Raw genomic sequence first — 12,527 nt, 5'->3', positions numbered from 1 at the left:
AAAAAAAAAACAAACCCAAACCCAACAGCCTATGGTATTATTACACCTTGATATTTGCATACTATAATTTAAACATGTATTATATCATTTACAAAATTTCAGATGAAGAAAATAATACGGTTCCTTCTCCTTTGCAGAGGCTTTGCATATTCCTGTTTAACTGAGTGCAGCTCTGGAATTGTACTTTTGCTGGAAGTGTTGTCTGTTAGAGCTTTCTCACATTTCTTCTTGTCTCTTCATTGTTTCCAAATGTTGCAGTGGCATTGCAATAAAAGGAGACATGACGTTCTAGCAACTTCAATTCCTTCGGACCTCCAGCAGCAAAAGAATGGAAACAGTCTGGATCTTCAGTCTGGTTCCTTTTTTATAGAAGGCTGGCTTGCAAATGTTATTATTTTAGTGATATCTATTTTTATAGAGATGTAGTCTAATCATTAATTGAAAACTTGTGTTACACACTTTTAACTTCAACTGAATAAGACAATTTTATTACAAAAATTCACTCCAGCAAACTCTCAATACAAGTAGCATTAAACCTACATAAAAGGATAGTAGGTAGTGGTGGTTATAGTGTCCACTATTAGGTCACAAATCTAACATTCTGGGAGTAAGCTGTAATTCAAATTTTATTCCAAATTACTGCTTCATCTACTTGTTTTGTCTACTATTAGGCTTATATAGACCAAAATGAGAAGATTAAAAAAAAAAAGCGTGGGAGGGGTATCCAACATAATTACATACTGTTCCCTTTGTCACATACACATTTTGCTGTTGAGGGAACTAATCTCATGGGAGACTGTTGTTGATAACTTGGATTCTACTAAAGTGTGGAGGTCATTGGTCTTACACTAAAAGAGGTAGAAGTAGAGTTGTATCTAAAACATTTGCTGACTCCAGGCAAAGACAGAACCTTATACTCCAAATTAATCTTCAAGAAGCATTGTCCTTCCATGAGGAAGTATTGCTTATATGATTGATTCAAGTGTCCATCATGCTATCCAAATCTGTTTTTGAAAAAAATGTTTTTTTCACCTGATTAAAAATATCCAACTGCTGCTCAAGTGGATGACAGTAGAGATTCATTAGTTGTTTCACACTGTTATAAACAAAATTATACTCCAAATTAATCTTCAAGAAGCATTGTCCTTCCATGAGGAAGTATTGCTTATATGATTGATTCAAGTGTCCATCATGCTATCCAAATCTGTTTTTGAAAAAAATGTTTTTTTCACCTGATTAAAAATATCCAACTGCTGCTCAAGTGGATGACAGTAGAGATTCATTAGTTGTTTCACACTGTTATAAACAAAATTTTTGCGTTGGTGTGACACTCAGGCATAGACTTTTTGGGGATTAGAATGCAGAACTTCAGAACATTCTGGTTTTGGTGTGGAAAGAGAAATTATTTTTTTATTGCTTTTCTTGCACTGTGAAGCCAACAACTTTCACATATGTTCTTTTGTATGCTTTTTGTGCTGAAAATAAAAAAAGTGAACTAGTATATATAATAGTTATACACTAGTGTATTTTTAAGGTGAAGTGACTGCTACAGGTGGCAATATTTTCCAGACCCACAATAATGTATTAAATTTCAAGTGATCGTAAATACAAGGTGATTCACACTTTTCAAAAATCAAATGAATTATCCAAACAGAAACACTTAATTTGTAAACATTGCCCACCCAAACCACCTAACAATCAATTCTGTCTGCTACCCTGAAGACTACATGCTTCATGATCTCTTTGCTGATGGACCAAGGAAAAGGCCTCTTCAGATGTAGCACCTGGTGCAGATGCATTATGGATGTTGGTCCCAAGTGCTCGTTGGGAACAGGACCAGCTGCATGGGATGCTGTTGAAATTCCTTCAGGGTCTCTGCAACAAGTTTGTGGCCGCAGTGTTGTCCATGATAGTAACATGGCTTAGATTTTTTTTCAGAGATTTAAAACTAAAAAAAATATTTTTGAAATGTTTGAAACATTTATTTCATGGAAGTCAAGAATATACTAATGAAAATCTCTCAGAAAATTTTACACTTTGAGATGAAATATGTTCTCTATGTGGGTAAACGGTAATAGTATTTCACCTACTGTATCATTCAGATCAGCATATACCAGAACATATGTTCCAACACTAAATATCTCAATTAATCTTCCCTTTTAAGCCTATTTACTAATAAAATACGCATTCTGTTCTTTGATTAATAACAAATTTGTTTGCAAGACACATTTAAAATGTTCCTACATGGCTTTAGCATTTAGTCTCATTAAGGCTACAGAACCTTTTTTGCATTTTAATTTTGTTTGTCGGTATTATTGAAGGCTATTGAAACTGATGAGAAAAGCTCATGAAATTCTTGAAATCATTTGCAAGCGTGAGTTGCAAGCACTTAGCATTATTCAGAGTAATTCATAAAGATGAAGTAGTACTGTGTTCTCATCTTAAATCTTTAATGAAAATAGTCAGGGGATGTCATTATTGATGAACGTACCTCTGTACTTCTTTAGGTACTGCAGAAACAGGGAAAATCTATGTTTTTGCATATTAGAGCACTAACTCGCTTTCATAAGCAAATGATATTCAGAAATTCAGACTCTCTTTTTTGCTTTGTGTGAAGAGAAGAGGTAAGACTGTCTATTCCAAAGCATATTCAGATGGGTTAGATCCTGTGTTCTAGAAAACTATACATCCTCAGCTTCCTGTGACCTTTTTAAATGGTAAGGACTGATTTTACACAGCATGCTCAGACACATTCCAGTCATGGAATAAAGTGTATGAAGTGGCCACGTGGGATTACATTCATATTTTTACAACCTAGTGGCTGAGTCTAATGCTTCATTTGGCAGAGCAGTCCTTAAATTGCTTTTTAATTAAGGTGGTTTTTTTTGTCTTTTACGTTAATACTGAAGGGTAATGTATCCTACAAGTGGGAATGTGCAGAAGCCACTAGAGGGAGAAAAGGTTACCAAAGCTAGAGTTTTTTTGTGATGGACTTTGCACATCCATATTACATACCGTCTTCCTTGGAGGTTTCATTACACACTGGGGAAAAGACATGAGTTCCTGGATGCAATTCTGATCTAGCAGAACTGCTGTGCAGCTAAACAGTGATATGATCACAGCATGTAATACAGGAAAATATGCTGTACTGTACAGTGCTAGTGGGGGGTAAGAGGGGCATAAACTCTTTCCCGGTTTTATAGCTGTGCTGATAAAACATTTGTGAATTGTACAGAGCACAAGAGCAAATGTGAGAAAGCTCTAGTGGACTTAGCTATTTAATATTGCACTTTCAGAACTGGACCTGGCACGTGTTTCTTGTGGGCAGGAATAGGTATGGCATTTCAGACTTCAGGTTACAAGGAAGTAAACATGTTTTCTGAGCTTTGTTTTCCTTTTAGTGTTGTAGTCCCTTTAATGATGAAGTTTTCAGCTCACAAATTAGAATTGTTAATTTTGTAATAATTGGCAAAAACACTTTTGAAATATTAATATTGTTCACACTGCTACAAAGCATTTTAAAGTTCAATATAAGTGTGAATAGTTGAAAAAAATTTAAAACGCCTAATTTGATTAAATGTTACTGGATAGCATGAGGTTTTTTGTTTTGCTTTGAAATGTTGTAAGGAATTTCTCCCTAAATTACTGAACTTATACATTCACAATTGCTGTATTTTTTGTTTTTTAATCTTTGGCTTTTAAGATGGTGGTTGTACACAGGAAGAGGAGAACCAAACCAGGGAAATTTTGGTTCTATTCCACCTCTTCTGACTGAGATTTACTGGAAGGTATCTCTGGCCCTATGCACCTCTAAAATTATTTCCTGTACTGATCTTCATGTTTCCCGTGTTTCTTAAAAGTTTCATGTGAACAGATTTCTATTGAAGCATCTTATGAGACTTTTTTTGGGGTCTCCTTGACTAGCGGAAGGCCTGATGGTGTTGCTGAAATTCTCTGAAAAGGAAGATTATGGAAGGTGGCTTTGAATCTCAGAATGACTAAGGATGATTTCTGGCAGCAAGGAGCTTCTGAATTGCTATAAGACCGATACTGGTTAGGGGTGCGTGGCCTAATGAGGTCTATGAGATTAGCAGATGAAGAGACTGATTATGATTTCAGTGGGAATGGAATAATTCCTGGTTTTTTGTTTGTTATTCCTTTTGCACTGTACGATCTTTGCTGTTGCACTGTTATTTCCACCTTCTTCAGCATACTTCTAAGTTCCAGTCTCTTACCTACTCACCCTTTTGCATGATTTTGGGTTACGCAAAAGAAAAGCACCATAAGCAATATGAAAACATCAGGGGATGTTAGGATTGGCAAGGGACTTGAGAAATTGCTGAACAGGGAAGCATTCCTTTCCCTCTAGGCTAAATTAATATAATACATTTGATTTTGTTCAACCCTCACTCCCTGTTTTCGGGCTAGCGCCTGGCCAAAAATATGTCTACCCGTTACTGTTTTAAATTAAGTTTTACTGGGAAAATACTCCTTTTTCCACTGGAAAGCTTCATAACAGTCAGTTTAGTCTTTGAATTTTCTCTCCTTGAGGACAGGAACCTAGGCATTGACCTCTCACCATTCTTTTTTTTTTAAAAGGAAGTCTGTTTTAATATTGTGGAGGCGAGTATAACAATTAAGATCACACGAGGTTTTACAGCCTGAGCTTAATAACTAGTATTGGGGTAGTAGGTTTATTCCAAGTGAATATGACAAATCTATTAAAAAGTAATTAAAAAGCCTTTTAAAATTTTGGGTATTGATTTTTTGAAACCCTTTTCTGCTTCACAGTTGTTATAAGACTTCTATCTTGACCACGTTATTGTTTGTGCTCATGAAGAGTGTGAATTTGTAAATGGATCCTATTTGTAGACCTTACAGGAAGAAAAAATAGATAATCTCATTGTCTGAGACTCACTGGACAATAGTATTGCAAATACTTTTTTTTTTTTAAATCAAAAAATGTATCAACTGCTTTGTAACCTTCATGACTTAAGCTACTGAAAATATTGTAAAAATGTAGAAGAGAAAAGACAGGTAAGCAGTACTGTGGGGTTCACTAATGCATCTTTCCTTGTTAATAGATTTTCTAGGTTACTATTATTGTTACTCTGTTTTGATCAGAAGTTTAACTGTAACTACTTCAGAGTTGTCTTTGTTTCCAGAGCAAGTATTACTGAAAAAGATACGCTGTTCAAGTTAAAAATGGATTTTTTTTTTTTTTTGTGATAATTTGTAATTTGCTTCAAATCCAAGAATTGCAGTTTTTAATGTTGGTAACTGGATGGTGAACTAACTGAAAGGCAGATCTTTTAGATGCAAAGATACTGTTGGCAAAGCTGTGTGGTTCCCATATTTGTTTTTTGTTGTATAATTACATGTTTTTTTTCCCTTTCCTCTACAATTCTGGTTGCTCACTAGCTTTAATTGTTCCACCCCAGCTGTTTATAAAGCAGAATTAATGGCAGCTGGATTGCTATTCTTATGCAGTACAATTTAATGTTAACCTTTGGAATTATAGGCTTTGATCTGATTTGAAATGTACGTACCTTAAAGAGAACTCAACTGAAATCCCAAACACCAAGCTAGGTCTGAGAATGTGCTAATGCGAATTAGTCTGCAAAGAGGCATTTACATGAAATAGGTCGTCTGATACATTTTGCTATGAGAAAATGAAAGGTACTTAAATGTTTAGTAATTTCATGCAGCCTTTCCATATGTATTGTAATCTCCTAAAATAACAATTTAAAAAAATGGTCAGTTCTAAGATCTTCAAATATGTATAGAAAGCCAAAATAATGCTGGGTGGTTTTCTCTGAAAAATAGATTAGATAAAATCTGGACAGTAAATGTCTGTAGAGCAATGTTGACTTTGTGAAATTTTCTCATTTCAATTTTATGTGCTAGAGATTTAGAATTTTTCATTACACCTGAATTCAAATGTTTTCTAGATCAAGTGGTTTGGACTCCAATTGACATAATTAAGTATGCAGGCATCTAAGTATTTCTGAGCTAGTTTTGAGTTGCAAAGTCACAGGAGGAGGTAGCATCTTGAGAAACAATGAAAAAAATAGTGTGGAGAAAAATGATTAGGAAAGAAAACAATACATAATTGTACTTTCCATATAGTTTCATTTCATACCTGCTAATACTTGTCATGAGAAATACTGAACAATCTTACTCTCTATTTATTTTCTCTTAGTCATTTTATTTTGTTTTAAACCTCAACCACCAATCACTTACTTTCCAAGCAGAAGTCAGCTTAGTCTCCTCCCATACAAAAGTTTTTTCATAATTGTAATCTTCCTCCCTTAGTTGTACTGTATTACTTTCGGGATGGGTTGACCAGAACTATAAGCAGTTTTTAAAATGTGTGGGCAGGCAATGTATTCATAAAGCTTATTTCTTGATTTCTTTTGCTTTTCTGATGAGTCTTCATTTGCCTTTTTGACTGTTCCTGATTATTGGGCCATACTGACTTAATGTTCCTAGCTAATGCCTACCTAATGTTCAAGATGATTTGGAACCAGTTGTTATGTGTGTACTTGTAATTTTCTCCACGTTTTCCCCTAGTGTACTCAGGTCTTTCTATTCCTCTGCAGTTTCCAACTAATAGGCTTCCAACTCATACAAGATACTATTATCTAGTTATACTGACAAAGTGATCTTACTATTCCATCTGCATTAATACCATCAACGTGTGGTTTTTTGTTTGAAAAGGGATTAGGATAGTACTGAAATGTAGGTGGTCAGTGTTTCATGCCTAGTAACCTTAGTGCAGGAGACAAGCAATACATTTCATTTACTTGGATGTCCAGTGTGACAGGACAGCCTCTTTTCTATGTCTTCCCAGAGTGCATGGAGATCTTACATGAAATTTTACGTCATTCTTGATTATATTATGGGCCTAACTGCCATTAAAAATCCACTGTAATGGTTAGAAGGCAGTGAAATATGTCATTATCATCTGATTAGTAAAGAGGTATTCTTAAAAGTGATCAAATCCATTGACCAGTAATGGTGAATAATACCATTTGAATCCTTTGTCATACTGGTGCCAAAAAAACCCCACATTACAGTAATTGCAGTGTAATTAAGCCTGTGGAAAAGCTGTCTGTAAAATTTGAATGATGCTAGACCTTTTTTAATTAACCCTCCCCTACCTAATCCAATTTTGTGAGATGATGTCAATCCATGATGATGGCAGCAGCGCTGGGCAGCCTGAAGGGTGTTACTTCATTCCTTTTTTGTTCCATAGCATATGGAGCCCTCTATCAGCATGCCTACCTGTACCCCAGGATTTACCACTTCTGTTCCTGTTATGGTCCAGGGGACTGGACCACAGCAAGCTCTTTTCCCATTTACCTGCCAGATTCTTTTATCTCTTTATCTCCCCAACATACCCCATTTTTCAATCCGTCCTGTTCTCAGGCCCCATAGACCCTCACTTTACAAGTCCTGCAAGTCTGCACTGTCAGATTTTGGGTGGACAAGCATGTGATGCTGGCTGATAGGATGAGGACTAAAGGGAGGTCATGGCCTACAGTCTTGCCTGTTCTGCATTGCTATAGTGGGGTGATCACTCAGCTAACAGGACCCATAATCAGAAGAATGGGCCCTTAGGGATGGTAGTGGACAACAGAGGAAGATTAAGCCAAATGGTCCAGAGCAGGATTTGAGACTAATATTGATGACAGAATAATATTTGTATCAACTGCTTTGTTCTATGATCCTCCAAGACTTGCAGTATTTTTTGAGATTTTGTGCACTGACTATATTGGCATTACTGTGGCATCCGTTTCCCATCCTTTTTCAGAAGGGTCTAAATTAGGAACTTTCTTTCTGAGGTCTTAAACCTGCATTTTTTGTAAAGATGAAACTGCCGCTCCAGACTGACCCTCCTGCTGTTTAACATCCGAGAGTAAATTTGGCATGTTTTGAATAGCCACAGAAGTTCCAAATTATACGATCTCTGTATCTGGGTTCCAAACTATTATGTACTTTACCATACAAAGTCATAGAGTCAAACCTAAAAACAGTGAGAGTTTCCAAAAGCTTCAATAGCTGGAAATAGGAGTAGGACAAATAAAAATTTTGTGATTTTATAGTTAGTATGATTAAGCTCTGTGACACGTAGAATGTAGCAAATTCTGTATTAGTTGAGCTCCTTAAATTGAGGCCTTCTAAATGGTGCTGTTCCTTTTTTTTCTTTTGCGATAAAATCTGTGAATATAGCACCCTCCTTTTGTTACGTGCTTTTTAGAGGCAATTAATCAGAAATCAGTACTTGAGTTGACACTTGTACAGACACACATAGACATAGTTTTTGCTAAAAGAATCTAATTTATTGAACTTTTTAGTATAGGGAGATGTTTACCTGGGGAATTGACTCTCTGGAGCAGGATGGCCAGTTGCTGTCTGGGTAGTGATGGTTGTTTCTGTTGCAAGCGTGGTTTAGCTGGTTTGTATAAGACTCCCCAAACTGTTGTTCTGCTGAATTTTTGTAATCCAGCTGGCAAGCGGTCCTGTGTGACCATTCTAGCATGTGCGTGGTCTTTTTGTATTATCTTAGATGGTCAGGACAGAGGATAGTATACTTGTTCCACCTGAACAGGAGGAGGAAACAATATCTATCAAAATGACTACATACCAGTAACATTTTTGTTTTAGAGCTCTTATAACTTTGTTCATGACATTCAATTACTTTCTTATGCTTTTTTCCTCAAACATTTTAAAAAATTATTTCACTCACATGCCTGTGAATCTTGTGAGATTAGCTTTCATTGTGAAAGTTTCGAAAGCATCCTTCTGTAAATGTAGATGATGAGGCTTCTCAGTGTTTTTTTAACTTTTTAGATTAGCTCCCCCCTTCTTATATTTTACCTTTCCCTCTTCCTCTTCTTCCACAGAGCAGCCAAAATCTCTGTCCCATAAGATTCAGCCCCTTTAGTTTCCCCTCAAGGTAACAAACTGCAATGTGTTTTCCATGAAAAGGTTAAATTTGCTAGATGTTGTAAAGCTGGCCTAAGCCTCACAGTTTTTCTTTCTCCTTTTTTCCCCTTTCTGGATTCCTGCTGCCAGCTCCCTGTATTTTGTCGTTGTCAAGGATGCTTGAACACCTAGCAAAAATCTCCCACTTCCTCAGCCTCTTGTATTCCAAAAGCTACCAGTGTCCTCTCCTTGCTACTTCCTTCTTGCTCCTCCAGCTTTAAAACTGTTGTACCAGAGGAGAGGAATCTCATTGTTTCATTAGTTATATCCAGATATTTGGATGAGAGGACAATATATGTTTAACTGTAGAGAGACACAAAGACTATGTAGTACAAAATGGAAATTTCAGGTTGTTATGTATGACAATTTGTTAAAAAATTGTAATACTTGATAAGTGCATTTACTAGAATATGAGAGAGCATGATACAGCTCATGTTATAGCTGGGAATTTCTTTAAGTTAATTGAAGATGTTTTCTAAAGGTGTTTGGTTTCTTTGGGTTCTGAATAATTGATAAGGTTTCATCAACTTGCTTCTGTGCACTCAAGCTCCAGGTTAGAGTATCGTATTGACTATCATCGTTTCGCATTGCATTTCTTCGGTAGTACCAACTTAAAGAGTTCCTGTCACGCTCAGGCTGGAGTTGGCAGTGAGCATCATCCGTTGTGTTGGCATGACTGTGGATCTGTGTCAGAAACAAGATTATTTCATTTCATAAACTATAGCTTATTGTTAGTAGAGATGAAGGGGCAGCCTGCTGCAATTTGGGAGCTGGCATGAGTGGTCAGAGGTACCTGCAAAGTCCTTAAGCTAGCACAGCTGCTGAAAATAATGTTATATGGAACTACTGCCTAACTTCTTTATCAGTTAAAATTACTTCTAAGAGCCCAGCCCATCCTTTTTCTTTCTGTCTTTAAAGAACTAGATTTGTGCAAGTCACCTTGTATTGGATCATTTTTGTTCTTTCTGTCCCTCTGTTTGCAGTCTAACACGAGTCATGTTCTTCTTCACTCCCTCTGTCTTGCTAATGCATGAAGTACAACATTTTCCACTTTCTCATTTGTACGTTTCTTGTACACCTTTCTTGTTACCAGACAGAAACTGTCTCACTTGGACACATTCACAAACTGCTGCTATATCAATCCTCCTCTGGTGACGTTTGTTTTTGATGCTTTTCTTGTCAAGTAGATTAGGAGGTAGCTCATCCACAAGGCCAAATAAGCAGGTTAAAAATTAAATTAAAAAAAAAATTGTATTTGAAGGGAAAGAAAGACTATAGTTTGGTCAGTGATTGATGGTTATTTCAGGGGAATGTATTTGGGCTTGCCATTTCCTGTTAGCCTAAGGAAAAGGGGTGATCTAGTCATATATTAAAAAAAAAAAGTGCAGACCCAGTTATTGTCCTGCTTTTTCTCTTATGATTATACATTTAACTGGTATTTCAGTCCATGCTAGTTCATACTTTTTACTTTGTTAGGAGAATAGGAAAAGGAATGGATTTTTTAGAGCATCAGTGTGTTAATTCCTTTAATCCTTTGTTGTTTTTCCTCTCCATCTGCCAAATCATAACAGGATAAAGGCTTTTAGAGAGATGTTCTTTTGTATGTTCACCATGATAGATAGTAGTAGCAGGATTGTAAGTATCTGTATTGCAAAATGCAGAGGATGTATTGCTGTAGTACGTGCTTTTCACTAATGAACTTGTTTTCACAAATTTCTGTGCTTTTCTGTTTGTTTCTGGATTCCTAAAATGAAGACACTTAGTGAAGTATCAGAATACTGTTCTGTGATAGGATTTCCTAGATTTTCTTGAATATCTAGATATTTTTAGAGTTTTCTTTTATAGATTCAGCAGCACAGTGTTTCCGGAAGAGAATCTTTAAGATACAATAGTAAATAGTTCTAGGGCTGTATTTAAAAGAAAACACAGCCTAATGTTCATGTAGCAAATTCCAGTGTTTTAGTTTGGCAGCTAACAGTGAACGAAACAGCATTTTGTTGGTCATATAGTCTACTGTTTTGAAATTTTTTTAGGTACATTTAGTATTTTGTAATATCTCTTTAATAGTGTGTGATAATGTCTTTATGGCTAACAGACTGCAAAATTTACATTAATATCAGTCGTTGCACTAGCAATCTCTCTTTGCTCAAATACTGTGGATTTCTTTAGCCATGCTGATTAGTGCATTGTAGTTGCAATGGCTGTTCTCTCTTCAAGTCATGGATGCTTTTATTTCCAGCTCTTCAGAGTCCCATGAAAAACATTTGCCAAAATGTTGCTGCTATTTGCTTAAGCTACGTGATTCTTTCTTTATTTGTGTGCGTGTGTGTATGCAAGGCAATTTCTTTAATTGATCTGCAGAAGGAGGTCTGCCTTCATAGTGTGAATGTCTGGAATAGAGTCAAGAAAAGATGAAAAGGGAGACTTCTCAGCACCGTTACCAGGAAATTAAATACTTTGTGAACTGCAGTCTTATTTTTAGCAATGTCTTCCTTAATTTCGTAGATTATTAATTTGATTCTTCAGAGCAAGGAGGAGATTTTTGTCTGTTGAAAATGTTTTCCTAATTGCAATTGTTATCCAAATGGGTTGGAGAAATGGTTAGCTCAGTGAATTTTTACATTTTGTAATCGTTTCTTAAGCACTGTTTTATTCTCAGGGTCTTTTTTTTCCTGCTCTTATCTTTACCATTCCATCCAGGGCTCAGTAGTGAGTTTTCTATAAGAATGTCAAAAACCGTAAATAAAAATTTTGATCAGATACTAATTTACTGTTCTCTTTTCTACTACAGCACAATTTGCAAGTGTTTTTTGTCCGCTCTCCCTCTTTGTCTGTGTTATGTTTCTGACCACAAATAGGTAAGCAGCATTTACTTCTAAAATGGGACATCTGGTGATAATTAATCTTATCTAGAATCTGCTTCTCAGTGGAGTCTAATTAGATTTGTCTTCAGGCAGTTTGTTCCCGTTCCTTCAATTTGTAATGTTACTGTTTAAAAATTTTTTTGAGTGTATGTTCTCTAGGTGTATGTCTTATTCTCCCAGAATCGTGTACGGCAGTCTCCACTATTTAAACATATACTGGACAGTTTATATTCTTTTTGGGCTGAATTAGAAAGAAAAGTGAAAATGTATTCATTATTCAAAATAGATATGACTGCTTTTGGTAGTTTTTTCCTTTGTTTCCTTTCACCAGTTTTCTTTTCTGAAAGATGAAGTCCTCTGAGGGATGCATCTTGTTTTGAGAAATACATGAAAGACCATTAAGCAGAATCCATACTGTGTAACTATTTCATTAGTTTCAAAATACCCGTTGTACTTGCACTAATGATGTCATTAATTTCACTAGCCCTAGAATTTGCTGAGCTGTTCGTAGTCTGATAGTTTTTCACTAATTCACAGCTTAAAAATTTAAAAATTGCAAAACTGGTGTGGTCATACTTGACTAGTGGTGAAACCTAGTAGTTGTACACATATATTCATGCTGCTTTAACAGGAACATGCTCATACAGGAGGAGCCATGTCAGTGTTTTAACA

General features: G+C 35.9%; 1 protein-coding gene across 1 annotated transcript in view; it reads left to right on the top strand.

Moving 5' to 3' along the window:
- Positions 1 to 12,527, top strand: part of RGS12 (regulator of G-protein signaling 12) — a 71,476-nt gene that overhangs the window by 2,083 nt on the left and 56,866 nt on the right. The gene's annotated exons all lie outside the window — the stretch shown is intronic.

Source organism: Aptenodytes forsteri, unplaced genomic scaffold (genome assembly GCF_000699145.1).
Source record: "Aptenodytes forsteri isolate BGI_AS27 unplaced genomic scaffold, ASM69914v1 Scaffold88, whole genome shotgun sequence".
In the NCBI taxonomy this organism is placed as follows: Eukaryota; Metazoa; Chordata; class Aves; order Sphenisciformes; family Spheniscidae; genus Aptenodytes; species Aptenodytes forsteri.
This window is presented reverse-complemented; position numbering and strand designations above follow the sequence as displayed.